Genomic DNA, 16,554 nt, shown 5'->3' on the forward strand with positions numbered 1-16,554 from the left:
TTTCAGGGCCAGAGATCTCTGGAGTCCAAATATCCTTTTTTTCCTGAGCTCAGCAAACAATGGACAGAATCCCCTCCTGTGGATCCTCCTGTCTCACGTTTGTCCTCTAAAACTGTCCTATCCGTGCCGGACGGATCTTCTATCAAAGATCTCACAGACCGCCTTGTTAACAGTCTCACTCGTTCAGCTTTCGAGGCTTCAGGCTCGGCACTCTTTCCCTCCTTCGCTGCTACCTGTGTAGCCAAAGCCGTGACTTCTGGGGCAGACTCCCTGCACAAGGCCTTACAAAGCAGCGATCTTCCTTCTGACTTAGGCTAGGTTCACATTGCGCTAGGTGAGTCCGTCTAACGGACACGTTTTTAAGTAGTAAAAACGCAATGTAACGCACATACTAACGCGCCCATAGACTTGCATTGTCTGACGCATCGTGACGCATCCCAAAATTGGTATGCGTTTGTCACATAACGTTTTTTTTCTGACAGACCTTGAACGCGGCTTGCAGCGTTTTCGGGTCCGGCCAAGCTAACGCAATACTAACGGAAGCGTTCATTCTGCCATAGAAGGCTATGGCAAACGCAGTCAGACGCAAATCATGAAAAATTTCCAAATAGAACCACATGTTTTAATAGCGTTTGAGGGTGGTCACGTGTTCATGTGACAGGAAATGTGATTTCGGCCAAATGAGGAATATCCCACCCACACATTTCTCCTGAGGTCTACTGCACGTGACAGAGTCTTGCAAGAGATCACAGGAAATGTAAGTACATTTCTATATATTATATATCTCTGTATACATCATGGGAGTCTGTATTGTCCGTCGGATGTGTGTGTACTAAAAATGTATTGCTTTGTTGCACGCAGATGTCGGATACTGATGTCAGCAGCAGCAGCGTGTCTGCGGTGTTTTCTTCTCAATCGGTAGGCTTGCACTTTAAAAAACCACAATAATGTTGTGTGAAACTCCATTGTATTGAGCTAAGCACGTTATAAAAATCATGTTTTTATTGTAAATAGGAGTCTTCTGAGCCAGAGGCTTTTTTTTCATTTTACATACACAATAGGTTGTGGCACACTGAGGACACAAGAGAAAGAAGGTCCCTAGCCTCTGTCGTCGCCACAACTGCCAGTGGTAAATATAAAACTAGAAATATTCTATCCAATATTTATCAACAATCTATCTATTCACTTTCTATCTACTATCTATCAACTATCTATCGCTCTATCTATGTATCTATCGCTATATCTATGTATCTATCTCTCTATATCTATGTATCTATCGCTATATCTATGTATCTACCTATCGCTATATCTATGTATCTATCTCTCTATATCTATGTATCTATCTATCTCTATATCTATGTATCTATCTCTCTATATCTATGTATCTATCGCTATATCTATGTATCTATCTCTCTATATCTATGTATCTATCTCTCTATATCTATGTATCTATCTCTCTATATCTATGTATCTATCGCTATATCTATGTATCTACCTATCGCTATATCTATGTATCTATCTCTCTATATCTATGTATCTATCGCTATATCTATGTATCTATCTCTCTATATCTATGTATCTATCTCTCTATATCTATGTATCTATCTCTCTATATCTATGTATCTATCTCTCTATATCTATGTATCTATCGCTATATCTATGTATCTATCTCTCTATATCTATGTATCTATCTCTCTATATCTATGTATCTATCGCTATATCTATGTATGTATCTATCTCTCTATATCTATGTATCTATCTCTCTATATCTATGTATCTATCGCTATATCTATGTATCTACCTATCGCTATATCTATGTATCTATCTCTCTATATCTATGTATCTATCTCTCTAATTCAAATTCAAATTCAAATGAGCTTTATTGGCAGGACTAAGTACATGTTAGCATTGCCAAAGCATATGGTAAAAATACGGGGGTGGGGAGGGGGGGCATATAGAGGTCCAGGGAATATCAAATTCCTTTTAGAGGATAGGGGATGTTTCCAGGGTGGGGTATAGGAGTCCATGACATATCGGGCTCTTTAGTCGGGGGATAGGGATATGTCCAGTGTTGGGGTACGGGAGTCCATGACATATCAGGCTCCTCTTAGTCTGTGGCAGGCACTGACATATTCCGCTGCTACGGCCACTGCACTTTCCTCTTCCCCCAGTATTATCGGCAGTTTCTCTTCCTCCTCCTTGGAGGTGAAATCTGGGAGGAGATCAGACAGCCTCTTGAAGTGAGTGTCCCTCACTGCGGAGTATTTGGGGCACCTCAGCAGGAAGTGGGCCTCATCCTCCACGGCCTCCTGGGGGCACTGCTGGCAGAGTCTGTTCTCTCGAGGCTTGTAGTTCTGTCGGTGCCGCCCGGATTCGATGAGTAGGCTGTGGGCGCTCAGTCTGTACCGGCTCAGGATCTGTCGATCTTTGGGGTTTTCTAGTTTCTCTAGATATGGGGCCAGTTTGTACTCCCTCTGTAAATTCCAGTATATTGTCAGTTTCTGGGATTTGTTTATGTCGTTCCTCCAGATGCTGAGATATTCCTCTTTGACTTTGTGTACCATTTTCTGGATTTCACCTTTTGTCAGGCCATGGAGGTTGATGGCTTGGTCAGACTGGCTTTGGGTACTTTTCCTTGGGAGGCTTCCTGAGGCTTCCTGGTGTAGGAAGGCTTTGTGATGGTAGGAGCTGGGACTGCTACTTTGTAGATGAGCCTTGAATGACAGCGCCTTCTTCTTTATTGCGATGTGTAGTGGGAATCTGCCCAGCTCTGCTCGGCAGGCGCTATTTGATGTGCTCCGATGGACTTGGAGAAGATGCTTGCAGAACTCTAGGTGGAATATTTCTGTCGGCCCAGCGTCCCACTTTGACCAGTTTGGGTATGAGACTGGGCCCCAGACCTCACTACCGTATAGAAGAATTGGGGCAATGATGGAGTCAAAAATTTTTAGCCATACGGTTACTGGTGCCTTGAGGTGGTACAGACGCCTTCTGATGGCATAGAAGGCTTTGGATGCCTTGTCTTTTAGTGACTCTATGGCTTGCTTGAAGCTCCCTGACTGGCTGAGTTCTAGGCCCAGGTAGGTGTACCTGTTGGTTTCAGTAAGTGGACGGTTGTCTATCATAAAGGTAGGATTGCCAGTGGGTTTCTGCTTTCTTTTCTGGAACACCATGATATTAGTTTTTTTCTCGTTGATTGGCAGTGCCCATGTGCTGCTGAAGGTCTCATATCTATGTATCTATCTCTCTATATCTATGTATCTATCGCTATATCTATGTATCTACCTATCGCTATATCTATGTATCTATCTCTCTATATCTATGATTCAATTCAATTCAATTCAAATGAGCTTTATTGGCAGGACTAAGTACATGTTAGCATTGCCAAAGCATATGGTAAAAATACGGGGGTGGGGGAGGGGGGGCATATAGAGGTCCAGGGAATATCAAATTCCTTTTAGAGGATAGGGGATGTTTCCAGGGTGGGGTATAGGAGTCCATGACATATCGGGCTCTTTAGTCGGGGGATAGGGATATGTCCAGTGTTGGGGTACGGGAGTCCATGACATATCAGGCTCCTCTTAGTCTGTGGCAGGCACTGACATATTCCGCTGCTACGGCCACTGCACTTTCCTCTTCCCCCAGTATTATCAGCAGTTTCTCTTCCTCCTCCTTGGAGGTGAAATCTGGGAGGAGATCAGACAGCCTCTTGAAGTGAGTGTCCCTCACTGCGGAGTATTTGGGGCACCTCAGCAGGAAGTGGGCCTCATCCTCCACGGCCTCCTGGGGGCACTGCTGGCAGAGTCTGTTCTCTCGAGGCTTATAGTTCTGTCGGTGCCGCCCGGATTCGATGAGTAGGCTGTGGGCGCTCAGTCTGTACCGGCTCAGGATCTGTCGATCTTTGGGGTTTTCTAGTTTCTCTAGATATGGGGCCAGTTTGTACTCCCTCTGTAAATTCCAGTATATTGTCAGTTTCTGGGATTTGTTTATGTCGTTCCTCCAGATGCTGAGATATTCCTCTTTGACTTTGTGTACCATTTTCTGGATTTCACCTTTTGTCAGGCCATGGAGGTTGATGGCTTGGTCAGACTGGCTTTGGGTACTTTTCCTTGGGAGGCTTCCTGAGGCTTCCTGGTGTAGGAAGGCTTTGTGATGGTAGGAGCTGGGACTGCTACTTTGTAGATGAGCCTTGAATGACAGCGCCTTCTTCTTTATTGCGATGTGTAGTGGGAATCTGCCCAGCTCTGCTCGGCAGGCGCTATTTGATGTGCTCCGATGGACTTGGAGAAGATGCTTGCAGAACTCTAGGTGGAATATTTCTGTCGGCCCAGCGTCCCACTTTGACCAGTTTGGGTATGAGACTGGGCCCCAGACCTCACTACCGTATAGAAGAATTGGGGCAATGATGGAGTCAAAAATTTTTAGCCATACGGTTACTGGTGCCTTGAGGTGGTACAGACGCCTTCTGATGGCATAGAAGGCTTTGGATGCCTTGTCTTTTAGTGACTCTATGGCTTGCTTGAAGCTCCCTGACTGGCTGAGTTCTAGGCCCAGGTAGGTGTACCTGTTGGTTTCAGTAAGTGGACGGTTGTCTATCATAAAGGTAGGATTGCCAGTGGGTTTCTGCTTTCTTTTCTGGAACACCATGATATTAGTTTTTTTCTCGTTGATTGGCAGTGCCCATGTGCTGCTGAAGGTCTCATATCTATGTATCTATCTCTCTATATCTATGTATCTATCGCTATATCTATGTATCTACCTATCGCTATATCTATGTATCTATCTCTCTATATCTATGATTCAATTCAATTCAATTCAAATGAGCTTTATTGGCAGGACTAAGTACATGTTAGCATTGCCAAAGCATATGGTAAAAATACGGGGGTGGGGGAGGGGGGGCATATAGAGGTCCAGGGAATATCAAATTCCTTTTAGAGGATAGGGGATGTTTCCAGGGTGGGGTATAGGAGTCCATGACATATCGGGCTCTTTAGTCGGGGGATAGGGATATGTCCAGTGTTGGGGTACGGGAGTCCATGACATATCAGGCTCCTCTTAGTCTGTGGCAGGCACTGACATATTCCGCTGCTACGGCCACTGCACTTTCCTCTTCCCCCAGTATTATCAGCAGTTTCTCTTCCTCCTCCTTGGAGGTGAAATCTGGGAGGAGATCAGACAGCCTCTTGAAGTGAGTGTCCCTCACTGCGGAGTATTTGGGGCACCTCAGCAGGAAGTGGGCCTCATCCTCCACGGCCTCCTGGGGGCACTGCTGGCAGAGTCTGTTCTCTCGAGGCTTATAGTTCTGTCGGTGCCGCCCGGATTCGATGAGTAGGCTGTGGGCGCTCAGTCTGTACCGGCTCAGGATCTGTCGATCTTTGGGGTTTTCTAGTTTCTCTAGATATGGGGCCAGTTTGTACTCCCTCTGTAGATTCCGGTATATTGTCAGTTTCTGGGATTTGTTTATGTCGTTCCTCCAGATGCTGAGATATTCCTCTTTGACTTTGTGTACCATTTTCTGGATTTCACCTTTTGTCAGGCCATGGGGGTTGATGGCTTGGTCAGACTGGCTTTGGGTACTTTTCCTTGGGAGGCTTCCTGAGGCTTCCTGGTGTAGTAAGGCTTTGTGATGGTAGGAGCTGGGACTGCTACTTTGTAGATGAGCCTTGAATGACAGCGCCTTCTTCTTTATTGCGATGTGTAGTGGGAATCTGCCCAGCTCTGCTCGGCAGGCGCTATTTGATGTGCTCCGATGGACTTGGAGAAGATGCTTGCAGAACTCTAGGTGGAATATTTCTGTCGGCCCAGCGTCCCACTTTGACCAGTTTGGGTATGAGACTGGGCCCCAGACCTCACTACCGTATAGAAGAATTGGGGCAATGATGGAGTCAAAAATTTTTAGCCATACGGTTACTGGTGCCTTGAGGTGGTACAGACGCCTTCTGATGGCATAAAAGGCTTTGGATGCCTTGTCTTTTAGTGACTCTATGGCTAGCTTGAAGCTCCCTGACTGGCTGAGTTCTAGGCCCAGGTAGGTGTACCTGTTGGTTTCAGTAAGTGGACGGTTGTCTATCATAAAGGTAGGATTGCCAGTGGGTTTCTGCTTTCTTTTCTGGAACACCATGATATTAGTTTTTTTCTCGTTGATTGGCAGTGCCCATGTGCTGCTGAAGGTCTCTAGGATTTTCAGATGATCTTGGAGGCCTTTCTCAGTTGGTGATAACAGCACGAGGTCATCTGCATACAGCAGAAATTTCACCTGGGTGTCATGGAGGGTGAGTCCTGGTGCTGAGGAGGACTCTAGGGCCACTGCCAGCTCGTTGATGTAGATGTTAAAGAGCGTTGGACTGAGGCTGCAGCCCTGTCTCACTCCTCGACTTTGTTGGAAATAGGCTGTCCTCCTTCCGTTGACCTTCACACTGCAACTGTTCTCTGTGTAGGAGCTTCGGATGACATCATATGTTTTGCCTCCTATTCCGCTCCCCAGCAATTTTAGGAATAGTCCTGGGTGCCACACTGAGTCGAAGGCCTTCTTGAAGTCCACAAAACAAGCGTATATCTTCCCGTTCTTTGTATTGTGGACGTGGCTCTTGATGAGGCTGTGCAGAGTGTAGATGTGGTCAGTGGTGCGGTGGTTTGGCATGAACCCTGCTTGGCTCTTGCTGAGGACGTTGTGCTCGGTGAGGAAGGTGAGGATCCTCTTGTTCAGGATGCAGTTGAAGAGTTTACCCAGGTTGCTGCTGACACATATCCCTCGGTAGTTTGCTGGGTCGTACTTGTCCCCATTTTTGTGTATAGGGGTTATGAGGCCTTGGTTCCAGTTTTTGGGGAAGCAGCCGGCCTGCAGTACAATATTAAATAGTTTTGTTATCGCAGCCTGGATGTCTGGAGGGCTGTATTTCAGCATTTCTGGGAGGATCCCATCTGGACCACTGGCTTTTTTACCTTTTATCTGTGTGATCCTTTCTGTTATTTCTGTCAGTGTGATTGGTGTATCCAGAGGATTTTGGAAATCTTTGAACTTTTCCTCCATATCTTTCAGTTTTTTCACAAGCTCTTTTTGTGCCAGGTTCAGGTCTTCACTTGGGATGTCATTGTAGAGGTCCTTGAAGTACTGGAGCCAGATGTTGCCGCTCTGGATGTGGAGGCTGTTGCTTTTCTGGTTGGATCCAAGGTGATTCCACAGTTCCCAAAATTTGTTGTCTTCAAGGGCATCTTGGAGTTGGAGGAGTTTGGTAGAGATGTCGTTTTGCTTTTTCTTTCTGAGGATGGCTTTGTAATTTCGTTGTACGGTGTGGTAGGCTTCTCTCAGAGTGGGGTTATTGGGGTCTCTGTGTTTTTTATTTGAGGCCATTCTTAGGGCCTTCCGTATGGTCTTGCATTCTTTGTCAAACCAGTTGTTGGGATTTTGTTTACTCGGTCTCTTGTTGATGATTCTTTTCAGGTCAGACATTTCTGCCATGGCATATAGAATGTCGTTAAGGTCTCTTACCGCTAGGTGTACTCCTTCTGGGTTGAGTTCATACACGTTATTATGGAAACATTGGAGCTTCTCCTTGATCTCTGGTCTGTTGATGGCATCTTTGTATTTTGGGGCCGACATCTTGGACCATTTGAAGGATGGTGGCAGGCTAAAGAGGCCGGTCTTTTGCGGGGTTTGTGAGGGTGATTTCTTTGTGGATTTGATGTATAGGAGCAGTTGGTTATGGTCTGACAGATGTGTTTGTGGGGTGACTATAAGGGCGCCAATATTTGTAGGGTCCATATCTGTGATGGCATAGTCTATCACACTGCTGCCCACATGGGAGTTTAGGGTATGTCTTCCCAGTGAGTCTCCCTTGGTGCGGCCATTGAGGATACGAAGTCCAAGGCTTCGGCATAGGTTCAACAGCGTTCTGCCACTTTTATTAACTGTGCAATCATAGCTGTTCCTGTCGGTGTGCACTGGGTTGTCACAGTCGGTATCTGCTCCAAGTATATAGATGTTTCCATCAGTGGTCAGGTAGTCTCTTTCTCTTCCCGTTCTTGCGTTGAGGTCTCCGTAGATGAGAACGTTCCCAAGAGTCTGGAAATGGGCAGCTTCAGTCTTTAGGGTCTCAAAGCTGTCTGGGTTGAAGTATGGAGACTCTGGAGGAGCTACGTACACTGCACAGAGGTAGATGTCGGCCACGGATGTGAGGATGGAGCGGCTTATTCTTATCCAGATATGGCTGTCTCCTCTCTTCACTGCTCTGATATGTTCATGGAGCTCTTCTTTGTACCATACTAATATTCCTCCTGAGCTCCGGCCCTGTTTGATGTTTTTGTTTTTCAGGGCGGAGACAGAGAATTCCCTGTATCCGATGGGGACATAGGATTCATTATTGGCCTTAGTCCATGTTTCAAGGAGGATCTGTATATCAATGTCTTTCAGTCTTTGGTTAAAGTCTGGGTCATTTGTCTTGTATCCAAAGGCTGAGGTGTTCAGGCCCTGGATGTTCCAGCTACTAATGATTAGAGTTGACATTGTGTAGCTGTATACCTTGTAATGGGCTGTCCTGCATAGGACATCTTGGGTTGCTGACTGGTGAACTTGTTGTAGGCAATTGGTCCAGTCGCGTGAGTTTCTTGCATATGGAGCTGATCATGGTCTTTATTTCTGCCAGCTCACTGCTCTGTTTCACTCTGTGTGGGGAGGGTGGTGTCTTCCATGGTTTGTGTCTCTCATAGACTGGTTTTCCATACAGGTTGCAGTTTTCAGTTCGTTGAGCATATTCCATATTAGGTCTGTTAGTTGGTGCTCTTCCTATAGGTTTTTGGTTTGTATGGGTTCTTGGTCCAGGGACTCTGTTGAGTACAATGTCTTTAAGTTCTTTGGCAAGAAGGCTGACTCCTTGGTTGTTAAGATGTTTGTCATCATACAGGTGGTGGAGGTTTATGATGGGATGTTGTGCCAGGGTGATGTCTAGCATCGTATTGATCTTGGCTATTAGTTCTCTGTTGACGTCTTGGGTGATGTATTGGAAGGAATCTTTTCTTGGCAGCAGAGATGACAGGATGATCTTGCTGCTGGGGAACTTCTGTTGTGTGGTCTCTGCCAGCTGACACAATTGTCCTGCTACCTGCTGGTGTTGGTCCTGGAGATTGTTGGTGCCTGTATGTATGACGATGTGGTTTGGGTTGGTGAAATATGGATTGTCAATTACGGCCTTTGCTTGTTCTATAGTTGAGCAGCGGATTTTGGAGACCTTTTTTCCTGGGAAGAGTCGCCTTGTATTGAGGTATTTTCCGTTGGAGTCTATAATCAGGACTATATCCGGACATGTTGGTTGGCTGCTCCTATGGGAGATTCTGTTTACGTTCTTCTTCTTGCTCTGTCCTGTTGTTGTGGTCTGCTGTTGTTCTAGACTTGGGGTTTGTTTGGTGCTTGGGTCTGGCCCATCCTGTGGTTCTTGGTTATTTTCTCTTTTGCCCTCAATATATAGGCAGTTATTTAAGTTAGTGGTGGTTTGGCTGTTAGCTCTCATTGTGTCTTCACCTGTCTCCTTCCCTGGGTCCCCCTCCTGTGTTAGGGGTGGTGTCTGGCTCTTTAGGTTTTCTATTTCTCCTTTTAATTTAGCATTTTCTTGCCGTAGTTCATATAGTTCATGTTTGATTTCCTGCACCGCTGAGTCCAGTACACACCTCAGTTTGGTTATCTCTGCATCTGTTGGGTCATTTGTCTGTCTTTGGATCTGTTCCTTAAGCAGTGTGAAGTCCCTCTCCAGCTGGGACAGGCATTCTCTGAGGGTGTCCAATGAGGGGAGTGCATTATTAGGGCTTTGGGCTGCAGGGGGGTCCCTGGTGGTCTTTTTTGTACGTGTGGGCCCATCACTCTTTCTACGTGCTGGCTTTACTATTTTATATTTTTGAGCCTTGAGTTTGATATGAGGGAAGATTTCCTCAAATGCCTCGAGGTTGTCCTCATTGCCCTGTATGACTATTATGCCAGAGTGGTATAGATTGATGGTGAGTGAGATATCCTTGTTTTGTGGGTCTTTTACTCTGATTTGTCGGCCCCTGTTGATGCCATTTTTTAGAATGTTTTTATAGTATTTGCACAAGGCTGTGTGCCATGCCTCAGGCTGCTCACTATAGAAGAGATAATTTGTTTTTCTATTCTCTTTCTTAGGAAAGTCTGCAAAGAGAGTTTCTGGTTCCTCTTTGATGATGGAATGTTTTATGGCCTTTTTTTCTCTCAAGCTCCTGTGATCTCTGGGATATGTTATCTCTTTGACGCCTGAGACCCTGCCATCTGCTGGAGCTGAGGCACTGACCTCTATAGGGGGCTTAGCTATAGTGCTGGGATTTTCATTATCCAAAATATTATTTCTTTCCATGTTGCTTATTTTATATTGTGCTTGTTTTCTGGGGAGATTCTATAGGTTTTGATTCTATAGAGTTCAATGCTAAAGGGTTTGAGATGCAGAGAGATGGCCTTACCTCTTGGTGTTTAGCTCTGGGGTCTTCCAGCTTTCATATGCTCTGCTGCTTGAATCCTGTGCAGGGGGTAGATCTTCCTTATCATCGAAATTCCTCTTTTATCCTGGTTTATATTTTTCTTTCTTGGGTGTATTTTAGTCCTGCTCGCTTTTGCCTTCCATGGAGCACGTATTTTCCAAGTTTCGTCTTACAGGTTGCCCATTACAAGGTATAAATTGCTTAAATTTCAGGAGCTCATGTCAAATGCAGCTTACTCCTGGGAATGGTGGGCGGTATCTATCGCTATATCTATGTATCTATCTCTCTATATCTATGTATCTATCTCTCTATATCTATGTATCTATCTCTCTATATCTATGTATCTATCGCTATATCTATGTATCTACCTATCGCTATATCTATGTATCTATCTCTCTATATCTATGTATCTATCTCTCTATATCTATGTAGCTATCGCTATATCTATGTATCTACCTATCGCTATATCTATGTATCTATCTCTCTATATCTATGTATCTATCGCTATATCTATGTATCTATCTCTCTATATCTATGTATCTATCTCTCTATATCTATGTATCTATCTCTCTATATCTATGTATCTATCTCTCTATATCTATGTATCTATCGCTATATCTATGTATCTACCTATCGCTATATCTATGTATCTATCTCTCTATATCTATGTATCTATCTATCGCTATATCTATCTATCGCTATATCTATGTATCTACCTATCGCTATATCTATGTATCTATCTCTCTATATCTATGTATCTATCGCTATATCTATGTATCTATCTATCTATCTCTGTATCTATGAATATGGCCATCCAGTGAAATTGACACTTTCAACATAACGTTTTGTGTTTACATAGTCCAAGTCAGCGACCAAAAAAAAAAAGGATTGTCGTTGACGAAGAGCCATTGACTATTCACAACGAGACACTGATCAACCTTGTGGAAGCCAACCCCTCCATATGGGACCAGAGCGACAGCTCCCACCATGACATCGTGAAGAACCGCAAGTTGTGGGATCAAATTATCTGTCACTTCGATCCCCGATACATGAAGTCGACAACCTCAAAGAAAAAAATTGGTAAATATTGGTGACGTTACATTGCAAAATGTGAAAAAATAAAAATAAATGTTTCTATCCTATCAACCTATCCACTTGTTGTCTGCTATCTATCTCTCAATTCTCAACTATCTATACACTATTTCTAAACTATTTCTCTATTATCTATCTAATAACTACTATCTAACAACTATCTATCTATTATCTATATATCAACTATCGTAACAAACTATCAACAATTTTTCTACTAATATTAATAATATATCTTCAAACTATCTATCTACTATTTATATAAAAAAAAAAATTTTTTTAATTTAAAGCCGATGCTGTCCATACCCGTTGGAAATCCATACGCGATCGCTTTGTCCGTGACTACCGCAACAGTCAGAATGCACCAAGCGGATCAGGTGGCAAACGGGTGACCCCGTATGTGCATTACGACCAATTGCTCTTCCTTCAAAAAACATTGTCTCAGCGCTCATAAGTACAAATAGGTCTGTGTGCGAGACAAAATTGTTGAAAGGAAAATAATTAATTTTTTTTTTTTGGGGGGGGGGGTTACAGCACGATATGCAGTACCGCTGCGCCTAGACCGGCAGAGGAACTGGAGCCTTCTCCAGTGGAACCAACCCAACCTGAAGATGTGTCTGGCATCAGCGAGCCACGATCTGTGGATAGAAGCACTGTTGCTGCAGGTGTGAGTGCCCGGTTGCAATCACAGCGTGGACGCAAGCGAGCAGCGCAAAAAGATGAAGCTGATGCAATTATCGTCGATGGACTCCAATGGGTAGAGGACATGTGTCGCAGTGAGCTCAAAGACCTGAGGTGGGAAATTACCGACCTGCAATCCCGTGAGTCTGTATACTCTGCTAATGAGTGGAAGCTTCTTTTTTTGTCCTATGTGCCTGTCGCTCAAAATATCCCTGCACATAGAAACCTTATGTTTAGGCAAAGACTGAACGACCTTCTTGAGGAATTTGTGGGCCCCCAGGAACCCGCTCCATCGGGAACAAGAAGAATTGACATGCCGGCCTACAACCCTCAATATAGAGGCCGGGGTGAAACGAGCATGGAACCTCATAGACAATGTAGCAGTCCATCATACAGTTGGGCAGACAATACGCCCGTGCAGTACCAAAGTCTTTAGTACTGTTCACTGTCCCCAGCCAGGTGCAATTACTGCGTTGCAAGTTTTGTTGTTTTTTTTTTTTTTTTGTAACACCCAATTTCTATTTTAGTTTTTTTTTTCATCCCTATGGGATATCATATGTTAAACCTGTCTACCCACAGTTTGTAGGAAAAATCCATAAACATTTAGTAAACTGTTTAAAATTTAAGATTCTTGTATGACTTTAACTTTTAACACAACATAACTTTTTACACGACATAAGGTTGTGGGAAATAAAACAAACAATAAAAGCCACACACATTTCAGCAAAACATCAGGATACAACTTAAGACTTTAAATTATTTTCACACGTGTCTGTCTTGCCATGGAACATGGCCTTCATGCGTGAAGTAATGTGCAAATTGATCACGAATCCTCATTTTTTGTGCTGTAGACGGAACTGCATTCGATTCAATGCTAATGAGGTTCGACTCACAATCATCGGGGTCTACCACCTGGGGTTCATGTCTCGCCACAAAATTATGCAGACAGATGCACACCTTCACAACATGGTCCACATTTTCTGGTTGCAGTTGCATGCAGGTTAGTAAAATCCGCCATTTTAATGTCAAAATCCCAAAGGCACACTCCACATAACGTCTTGCCCGGCTCAAGCGATAATTAAAAATGCGCCTGGTGGAGTTTAGACTACGGCTTGAGTACGGCTTGAGGAGATTTTGTCAGAGTTGGAACGCCTCATCACCAACTAAAACATAGGGCAAACTTGGGTCATCGGTCCCCGGTAGAGGTCGTGATGAGGGTATGTTAAAATTTTGGCTGTACAAACATCGGCCCATGTTGGAGTCTCTGAAGACTCTGGAATCGTTAGTCCGGCCATAAGCACCAATATCCACAGCAACAAAACTGTACCTTGCATCCGCAATAGCCATCAAAACAATTAAAGTATTTTTTATAGTTGTAGCATAGTGAGCCACTATGCGCTGGTTTCTGAATTCGAATGTGCTTGCCGTCCACGGCACCAATACAATTGGGGAAATTAGCCACATCCTCGAACTGTTGGGAAATCGCTAGCCACATTTCTGATGTTGGTGTTGGTAGCACAAGTGGTTGCAAGTTGTTCCAAATGGCATCACAAGTTTCCCGAACCAGTTGGCAAATTGTTGACTTCCCAAGTCTAAATTGATAATGCAGTGACGCAAAAGATTCTCAGGTAGCCAGATATCTGTCGGCATTCAAAAAGAAAAAAAAAATTAGGATTTTAAAGATCAACTAAAAGGCTAGTTACAATAGAATATACAATTGCTAAATGAACATTATGCCACACTATACCGAGATCTAGTCTTTGTCAATAGAATGATTAAAAAAATGTATAATTACCGCACAGTCACTACTAAACGTTGCTCCGCACAGATGCTTTCACGAAAAGTGCTGCGATGATAATGTATCTCATCCTTCACATGTGAGAACAGAACATCAAAGGTCTCAATGGACATCCGTAGATAGCGTTGGAATTTGAAGGGATGATCCCGAAGCTGAACATACAGGGTGTGAAAGGCACCATATGTATTCCGCAAGAAATTCACTTCGTGGATCCAATATCTCCTTTGCGAACTACGCTTTCTCTGCCGAAGTCGCAACCGCATCAAGCGAAATCTAATGAGCTCAGACACAAACATCTTGCTAGCAGAAGTTCACTCAATGCTTTCAAAATGGAGAATGAGTCTGCACCCACACCCGACAATGACAAAAGGGAAAAAAAAAAAAGACAACTTTATTGACAGTGACAAACGCAGCCAAACGGATACTTCGTAACGGACATCCAAATGAAAAAACGCGATCACATGCGTTAACGCTAGCGTTACCGTGACGACGATTTTACACATATTTTGGCTCCATTTCTGTACATGCGTTTAACGAAAACGTTTAACGCCATGTACTTGACGCAATGTGAACCTTTAGCGGAGCTAGCAAATCAAATTTCCCTGGCGGGCGATTTACTTAGTAAACTCTTCCCTGGACGCGGCGAACTGCTCTGCACTTACGGCTTCAAACGCTGTGGTGATTAGAAGAGAGCTATGCCTGAGAAATTGGCAAGCGGACTCTCTCTAAAAAGTACCTCACATCTCTGCCATATATCTGGGGCCATCTATTTGGCGAAAAGCTGGACAAACTGATTTCAGATACTAAGGGGGGAAAAAGTACTTCCCTTCCACAGCAGAGGTTCAGACAACCGTTCCGATGACAGCCGCAGGCTCGTTTTCGGCCCTTTCGTGGATCTTACGCATGGCATTCCTCAGCTAATTCCCCTGATTCGGGGCGCCGCGCCGGCAGAGACAAAAGCCCTCAGGCTACATACAGGCCCAACCATTCCTGGAGGGGCTGCTCCACACAGTCTAGGTCCAGGGGATCCAGACCCCAACCGTCTTCCTCTAAATGACTCGCAATCTCTTCCGGACGACACCAGCAAAGTAGGCGGACGCCTTCTCTTGTTTCATGTAAAGAAGCTGCGGAGACACCATCACGTGTTTCTCAACGCAAGCAGTGAATAGCCAGGCCTTTCCCCGGGAAGGAACAACCACGGGAAGGGCAGCATCCTATGAAGGAAAGCCCTTCCCGTGGTTGTTCCTTCCCGGGGAAAGGCCTGGCTATTCACTGCTTGCGTCGAGAAACACGTGATGGTGTCTCCGCAGCTTCTTTACATGCATCTGTATATTTCCCATAAGGGATGGGGGCAGTGTTCTGGAATCACTGCATTGAGAAACACGTGATGGTGTCTCCGCGGTGTTGGATGTTTTGGTCTCCCACGAGGCCAATCATCTGTGCCTTTATTGCCTTCTCTTGTTTCGTCATGTCTAACCCTCAGTCGCTCACGACGCGTGGGTCAGGGATCTGATGTCCTCCGGTTGCAAAATCGATTTTTCCTTCCCCCCTCCAACCCGGTTTTTTGCTTCCCGCCCTCCCGAAGCGGGAATGCGCGCTCGGGCTTTTTCCAAGGCCATTCAGTCGCTCCGACAAGACGGAGTGATTGTCCCTGTCCTAGAGGACGAAAGGTTTCCGCGGCTTTTATTCAAATCTGTTTATGGTCCCCAAAAAGGATGGAACGGTAAGGCCCATCCTGGACCTAAAGCTCTTGATCAGAGTCGTCAAAGTCCGTTCAGGATGGAATCTCTCGGTTCCGTCATTGCCTTGATAGAACAAGGCGAATTCTTAGCATCCATCGACATCCAGGATGCGTACTTCCACATCCCAACCTTCCCACCTCATCAAAGGTTCCTTCGCTTCGCCGTCGGAGAAGAACATTTTCATTTCACGGCCTTGCCCTTCGGCCTTGCCACCGCCCCCAGAGTTTCCACAAAGGTCATGGTGGCTGTCATGGCCATTCTGCATTCTCTGGGTCTAGTCGTGCTTCCTTACCTAGACGACTTACTGGTCAAAGGCCCATCTTTCCGAGCCTGCAAGGAGTGCGTCCGCATTTCCTTGGATACTCTTTCTCGGTTGGGCTGGTTGATCAACCTTAAAAAGTCATCTCCTGTTCCAGCTCAACGGATCTCCTTTCTGGGCATGACCCTGGACACCTCCCTAGGGTTGGTGCTTCTTCCTCGGGACAAGGTCCTGGCTCTTCAACAGGGGGTCTGGAAGCTTCTTCAGACGTCCCCTTGTTCCATCCGCTTTGGCATGAGAATTCTCGGGAAGATGGTGGCCGCAATCGAGGCAATTCCATTTGCGCAACTGCACCTCGGTCCCCTACAGCATTCTCTGCTGGACGCATGAGACGGGAGTCCCTTTTCCCTTGACCGACTCCGCAGGGAACTTGGACTCATCACGAGTCTCGCCTTCCCATCAATATCCTGGAGATACGTGCGTTTCGGCTATCCCTAAAGCGGTTCCAT

At 45.1% G+C, this 16,554-nt stretch overlaps 1 long non-coding RNA gene across 1 annotated transcript; it reads left to right on the forward strand.

Moving 5' to 3' along the window:
• Positions 1–861: 861 nt before the first annotated feature.
• On the forward strand, positions 862–12,621 carry LOC138645857 (uncharacterized). The gene is made up of 4 exons (XR_011314783.1): positions 862–918; positions 1,062–1,129; positions 11,336–11,556; positions 11,856–12,621. It is a non-coding gene; the product is annotated as an uncharacterized lncRNA (long non-coding RNA).
• Positions 12,622–16,554: the final 3,933 nt, after the last annotated feature.

Source organism: Ranitomeya imitator, chromosome 7 (genome assembly GCF_032444005.1).
Source record: "Ranitomeya imitator isolate aRanImi1 chromosome 7, aRanImi1.pri, whole genome shotgun sequence".
In the NCBI taxonomy this organism is placed as follows: Eukaryota; Metazoa; Chordata; class Amphibia; order Anura; family Dendrobatidae; genus Ranitomeya; species Ranitomeya imitator.